The sequence below is a fragment of the Pinus tabuliformis genome, chromosome 2_2, assembly GCF_031772625.1.
Source record: "Pinus tabuliformis cultivar Carrire ecotype Pingquan chromosome 2_2, CPIR1, whole genome shotgun sequence".
Taxonomy (NCBI): Eukaryota; Viridiplantae; Streptophyta; class Pinopsida; order Pinales; family Pinaceae; genus Pinus; species Pinus tabuliformis.
Genome location: NC_142300.1, coordinates 1236484149 through 1236491847, shown reverse-complemented (window position 1 = coordinate 1236491847; position 7699 = coordinate 1236484149). Strand labels below are relative to the sequence as shown.

The window sequence follows — 7699 nt, the reverse complement described above, 5'->3', positions numbered from 1 at the left end:
AGAAGAATCAAACATATAATTCAAAGTGTTACCACTAAGGTTATAAGCGAACTTCAATGTCAAATCCAAATATTGTTAATTAAACTCAATAAAATCTTGATGGTGCCTAAACCGAATAGATCAACCTTTGAACAACCATTAACGACTGTCAAGATTGCAATAGACTTATGCTACATATGTTCAAGAGATGGCAAGCAAGGCATTAAATCAGTATAACAAGAAAGCATCCAAATTTGAATATGATTTTAAGCTTTGGACGTCAAACTTTGGATAGTGGACAAAAAAAGTGTATGTGCAAAGTTAAGGCGAAACTTATGCACCCTGCTACGTGTGGGGGTGGAATACAAACTGTCAGAGTTGAAATTCGAAGACGGCCTGTATACGACCCACCCCAGCACTAAATACTGGTCAGCATGGTACATATTGACTGTTCCAAAGCAAGATATAGAGGAAGAAAATATAACATCGGTTAAAGATAGTTTATGAGATAGATTGCAATTTGATTTCTGTATTTGGTATTTTTCTTAAAGATAGTTTATGGGATAGACAACAATTTTATTTCTGCATTCAATATTTTTCCTATTGCTATTCAACAATCCTATAGTTGAATAAATTATCCCAAGAGTTAGCTCACGGGATATTTGTAAAATTGCCTCACTCCAAAATGAAATGTTTCTCTGTTTCCACTTTTTAAAAGTGCAAAAAATGCATATTTTTCCCCAAATTTTTTTTTGTTTTTTCTTAATAAAAATTAGTTCTTAACTGACCAATAAAAATTGTAACTATCAATATTAGTCTTATATACACTTTTTGGATGATGATTATGAATGAAATTAAACTCTTCAATATAATATTTTATTTTTCTCTTTCTTTTTCTCAATATATAAAAAACCTTCAAACCTCAGAGAAATTATTTTGAACTTATTCAAACTTGTTAACCAAAATTGTCTCCCTACCAATTAGGTCAAATCATTTGCATATAACCTTATTCAAACTTGGGACCTTATTCAAACTTGTTTGAATGCTAGCTCAAATCATTTGCATACCAAAGCATTTCAGAGCACACCCAAAATTTCCTTGTTGAAACATTTAGCAAACATATCATTGTAATATATTAGTTATGTGGATAGGAATTTTATTGTGAGGTTATTGTTGGTAACATTGTTGAGATTCATCGTCCTCTACAGCCAGTAAAAATCTCAAGAATGCCCCAGCTCATTTTCACAAAGAATTATCATTTAATTTTCCTGGGACTAAATCTACGAAATCTACGAGAACAAGGGATAAGGGTTATCCTTACGTTCAGATTTTTGTGGAAACTCAAGAGGGAACATAGAGAGCTCTCGAAAAAATCAGATGATGGCAATCAAAATGGGGTTATTCATGGGAGCAACAACAGTTCCTTCATCTTTGTCATCAATAGGGGAAACCGAGAGGAACTTTCACTAGGTACATTCTCGATCTCTCTAAAACCCAATTTCATATACAAACACTTTCAGAGACCATTTCCCTTCCTCTTCCTCTATGAATACCATCAATTCGTTCCAGTTCAAATTACGGCCAGCTCGGGGAAAATTTGAGAGAGAAAAAAATCCATGTGAATATTGGCACCATTGGCAATGTTGATAATGGGAAAACCACCCTGACCACATCCCTCACCATGGCCTTGGCCTCCATGGGCACCCGTTCCCCGAAACAATATGATGGAATCAACGTAGTGCTCGAAGAGAGGGCTAGAGGTATTACAACCAATACTACTACTATCGAATTTGAGACCGAGAACGGAAATTATGCCAGGTGGATTTCCCTAGTCATGTTGATTATGTGAAGAATATGATTACTGGGGATGCTCAAATGGATGATGCAATCCTAGTTGTGTCAGGGGCGGATGACCCTATGCCACATATGAAGGAGCACATTCCACTGGCCAAGCAAGTGGGTGTGACCAACGTGGTGGTGTTATTGAACCAATAGGATCAGGTTGATGACAAGGAGTTGCTTCAGTTGGTTTACTTTGAGGTCAGGGAGCTCTTGAGTTCTTATGAGTTTCTAGGGAATGAAGTGTTGATTATTTCGGGGTCAGTGCTCCTTGCTTTGGAGGCTCTAATGGCAAATCCAAACATCAAGCAAGGTGAGAATAGGTGGGTGGATAATATTTATGATCTCATGGTTCTAGTGGATTAATATATTCCAATTCCACAGAGGCAGACTGACCTTCCCTTCCTGATGGTTGTAGAGGATTTTTTTGTTGAAATGTGACAACGAATTGTGTAAAATTGAATAAAATATTTATTAGTTACTTCTAGTTAGTTTTATACCGAATAATAGTTATGTAACGGAGGAGAGGCTCTTATAAAACTGAGGAATGCCCGAAATAATATAATCATGGACAATCATCTTTAATTAATCAAGATCCAATTCCTTGGCCCGTGGATGTTTCCTTGACACACTTTCAAGGTTTTACCATGTAAAATATTGTGTTTACTTGTATGATTCTTTTTGGTTTCCATTCAGTTTTAGTTTCAATTCTTTCTTGCTTAAATTAACTGCTCGAACCAACAAGTGGTATCAGAGCAAGGTGAAGAATGAATCATGTGAAAAAGGGAAACGCCTTAGTTCGAAAATCGTGGTGTATTGAGCTGCTGCCATTGGAGAGGATCGAGATGCTGGAGAAAGCCTCAGTTTGAAGACCTTGTCGTGAAGCACCGCCACCGAAGGAGAGAAGGGGTTATTGTTTTGGAAAATCCCTGCACAGAGTCGTTGAAGTCAAGATCCTTAAGACTCTGTCTATCGTCGTGGATGAAGAGGAAGAGCCACCAGTCAAGGGCCTGAGAGAAAACTAATACCACCTCTACGGTTTTCCATTGTTCGAGCCACGATATGAGCTACGTCTCTATCGTGGAAGGCCCTGTCGCTAGAGAAAGTGAGCCTCCGTTTAGAACTGAGGCGCCACGAAACTTGTATAGAAGCCATGAAAACTTTGTGAGCCACGGTTCGAGGGAGAAGCCGACAGAGCCATGCCGAGTTGTCATCGGTGGAAGAAAAGAAGTCGATAGAGTCATCGAATGTTCATAGAAACAAGCCCGATGCTAACCTAGTTCAAGTAATTTTCTTGAATACATTTAAATTGCATATTTCAGAATTGTTAAAAGAGAAGAAATTGGTTTCTTGTTGAATAGATAAACAGTTCAATTTTTTGGGATTTGATAAGCGGATTTAAAGAGCTCAGATTTTTCAGTAAAAGGAAATCTAGAAAAAACAGAAAAGGGAAATTTTGTTTATTTTTTTTAAATGGAAATTCTTTCTGAAATTATGAATTAAAAAGAATACAAAAGAAATTGGAAGTTTATTCTGAAATTTTGAACTGAAAGGGATATAGAAAGATTGGAATAGGGTTTAATTCTAGAAAGTTTAAAGAAGAAAACCAGAATTAAAGTTTTTTTGTTTTACCCAGAAATCAGATTTTTTTTTTTTGAAACCCTAGCTAACTAAAAGGTGGGGAAATAAAACCCTAGTTGGAAATTAAGAAAGAAGAGAAACCAGGAAACCATAGTAGGAGGATTTGTAGGAAAGAAATGGAAAAAATGACAAATGCAAAGTTCGAGGTGGAGAAATTCACCAGCAATAACAACTTTGCTTTATGGAAACTGAAAGTTAGGGATTTTTTGGTGCAACAAGGGTTGCACAAAGCATTAGATGGGGTGACGAAGAAACCTGTTGGCATGAAAAAATTGGACTATGAGGACTTGGATGCTCGAGCTCTCAGTACCATCATTTTATTCCTAGCAGATGAACTTCTTTTCAATATAGTTGAAGAAACTTCAGCAGCGGGTTTGTGGAGAAAACTGGAAACTTTATATATCACCAAAATCGTTAACCAAGAGAATTTATCTAAAAAGACAATTGTACAGTCTTCGGATGAAGGAGGGTACAAAAATTGTAGAACATCTAAATGTTTTTAATACACTTATTTTCCAATTGTCGGATATGGAAGTTAAATTTCAAGAAGAAGATAAAGCTATCATCTTATTGTGTTCCCTGTCGGAGTCATGGGACCACTTCGTTACCTTTATCAGTTTGAGCACAATTGAGTCCTTGGAATTTGATTCAATTGTGGGAGCTCTATTAGATGAAGAAGTAAGGAAGAAGTCCAATGTTGAAACCTCTACATCAGAAGCCATGGTAGCCAGAGGACGGTCAAAAGAAAGAGGGGAGAAAACAAGGGGCTCTTCCAGGTCTAAATCAAAGGGTAAAAAGTGTAAAGCCAAATGCTGGTACTGCAATAAAATTGGACACCTCAAGAAAGACTATTGGAAATGGAAAGAGTCTGAAAATCCAAAGAAGGAAGCAAATCAAGTTGATTCAGGTATGATAGATGAAGTTTTATCTGCTGAAGAATTATGTATGATAGATGAAACTTTACCTGTATGTAATGTCTCTTAGAATTTTGAAAGTTGGTTGTTAGACTTTGGTGCTTCTCATCACATGAGTCCACACAGAAATTGGTTTACTTCATATGAAGCTGTAAATGATAGTTCTGTGTTTATGGGTAATAATGTATCATGTTACACTGTTGGGATGGGAAATATCAAGATTAAAATGTCTAATAACACAGTTAGAACACTAACTAGTGTTAGACATGCATTAGGGGAATTTTGAGGTCTAAAATGGGCCTCCTAAGGAAATTATAAAATAATAGTGGAAATAATAAAATAAGATTAGATTACATCATCAAATTTTAGAGGGAAAAAAGAAAAAACTACTTTTTCAACTTATCTCCCTATGGGTTTACTCAAATTTCGAGCGGGAACACTCATTGGATGCAGAATTTGATTCCTCATCCAAGGAGTATCCATGTTGCATACTTTCGATGGACCCTGCTACATGAAAAATGAGAAATACATGAAAAACATGATTGCAATCACGCTTTTTCATGTATTTATCATTTTTCGTGTAGCAGGGTCCATCGAAAGTATGCAACATGGGTACTATTTGGATGAGGAATTAGATTTTTCATCCAATGAGTACTCCCACTTCAAATTTGAGTAAAACATTAGGGAGATAAGTTGAAAATATGAGTTGAAAAAACAGTTTTATTATTTTATTATTTTTTAATCTTTTTACTTTTTTACTCCAAAAATGGTGAATCATCCCTCATGGTTGACATCATCATCTTGAATCCTATTGGTTCTTATAAAGTTTATTTTGGTTGTACATTTTTCTTAGGAGGCCCATTTTAGACCTCAAAAGTCATATAATGTACCTGAATTGAAGAAAAAATTAATTTCTTTGGGAGTCTTGGACTCGGATGGTTATAAGTTTACAGGTCATAATGGAGTGTTGAAAGTCTCAAAAGGCACCCTAGTTGTTATGAAAGTAGAAAAGGTAAGAAATCTTTACATACTCAAAGGAAGTACTCAGGTCAGTGAAGCAGCGATTGTGTCAAAGAAAGAAGAAGGTACTCGCTTATGGCATCAACGATTGGGTCACATGAGCGAGAAAGGTCTTCAGGTACTGATGAACCATAAACTACTTCCTGATTTGAAATCCTTGAAGTTGGATTTCTGTAAACATTGTGTGTATGGAAAACAGTGTAAAACGAGGTTTTAAAATGGAAGTCATAATAGTAAAAAAAAAAATGGACTTTATTCATTTTGATCTGTGGGGACCATCTCTTGTTGTATCGTATGGAGGTGCTTTATATTTTTTAACATTTATTGATGATTTCTCTCGAAAAGTTTGGGTCTTTATGTTAAAAAAGAAAGTTGATGTATTCAATGTCTTTAAACAATTTAAAGCAATGGTAGAAAAAAGAACAGGCAAATCAATTAAATGTTTAAGAACTAACAATGGTGGTGAATTTACTTCTCTAGAATTTGAATAATACTGTAAGGATGAAGGAATTGTTAGACATAAAATTGGTGTTTATACTCCTCAATAAAATGGTTTTGTTGAACGTATGAATCAGACTCTTATGGAAAGAGCCTGAAGCATGATCAGCGATGCTAACTTGCAAAAGTAGTTGTGGGCAGAAGCAGTATCCACTGCTTGTTATTTAGTTAACAAATCACCTTCAGTAGCAATTAATTGTAAAATTCCTGAAGAAGTTTGGTCAGGTCAGTCTTGTGATTATTCACATTTAAGGATATTTGGTTGTGATGTCTATGCTCTTATTCCTAAAAATCGGCGTTCAAAATTAGATCCAAAATTGAAATGTTATGTCTTTGTTGGTGATCTAGGAGGATCTCGAGATACCAGTGGCATGGTAAAAAGCTCAAAATTCAAAGTGGCAGAAAGTTGATTAACTTGACATCAGATCGAAGTGATCATCGCCCTGATTCCAATGGTGCAAACGACACTCCAATCCGAGTCTGTATCAAGAAGATATAAGCAGTGAAAGTTCAGGGTTGACTTACCCATGTTGCAGACTTAAGGAGGACACAATTTGGCAAGAATCCAGCACCGAAATCCGGCCAGTTTTCTGGGCGAAATTGTGGGTCCGTTAATTTGCCTAATACCCTCTAAGGTTCGATAAATGGTTGTGGAGTGGCTAAAAATATAAAAAATATATATATTAAAAACAAAATTGGCAGGGCCACTAATCTCGCCACCTAACCCAACCATCAAATAACAAAAGTTATATTTAAATGGGGGTGGGCGGCCATGACCCCACCGCCCCCGGAATCCACCAATGAACCATATATATATGGTGGGGGCGCGGGCTATCAATCCCGCCGCCCCTCCACCTCACCTGTACACAACAGGCCGCCAACAGAGTTGGGGGGAGTGGGCCACCGAGAGCAGCGGACCCACCTCCCATTATAACACTTCAAACAAAACATTTAATAAAAATGGAGGGGCAAGATTTGATCCCCTGACCCCTCCTCAACCACCCGAAGTTTTTAGTTAGCGCGCCAACGGTCCCCCTTGGAAGATCCACCGACGAAATTACAATTAAACATTTATGCATAGTACGTCCGGGTAGGTAGAGCGCAGCATGGATTTCGAGATAGAGGAGGTGGAACCTTGAGCAAACCTATGGCAGGGGGCGGAACCTTTCCTGAGCACAATTTTCCAAAGGGTCAGTTTTGGTCCAGTGTCAGAATTGGGCAAGTTTTATATCGATTTTGCACCTCTCGGCGACAGGAACTCAATGGTGATGTCAGTTTCTACAATAGAGCTCTCTAGTTTTGGGCCATTTTCCAGATGGGAGGTATAAGACTTCTTTTATAAATGTTGATTGTACTTCTTCTTTCTCATGCCACTTAATGAATGAAGGCCTCCCGATCAATCGAGCAGGGCCCAAAGACATAGTCCAAGTTAGACAAACTCTGTTATCAAGTCTCTTGTCTTCTTTTCATGATTTTATATGTCTCTCCTCTTCTTTCATGTGCACATTAAATTTCTATGGTTAAGCTACAATTTTTCCATGAATTATTTAATACATCTATAAGAAAAAAATCTTGGATCAAGTGGTATCAGAGCGCGTCTTTGTAGATGTGAATTGCATGTTTGTATGCTAACAAGAGACAGGCTTCGAAGAGGCGAAGGGAAACTAAAGTCTTTCGATCTTGAAGCGGGGCGTGCACATCGAAGGAGAAACATGGCAGATGGAGAGGCGCATTATGAAGAGGAGCGCAACTACTGCAAAACCTTCTATACATTGGCAGAAAAGGTCGATCAGTTGCTTTCAAGGCTA

The 7699-nt window shown here is 37.2% G+C and overlaps 1 pseudogene; it reads left to right on the top strand.

Moving 5' to 3' along the window:
• Positions 1-1359: 1359 nt before the first annotated feature.
• Positions 1360-2259, top strand: LOC149197957 (elongation factor TuB, chloroplastic-like; annotated as a pseudogene).
• Positions 2260-7699: the final 5440 nt, after the last annotated feature.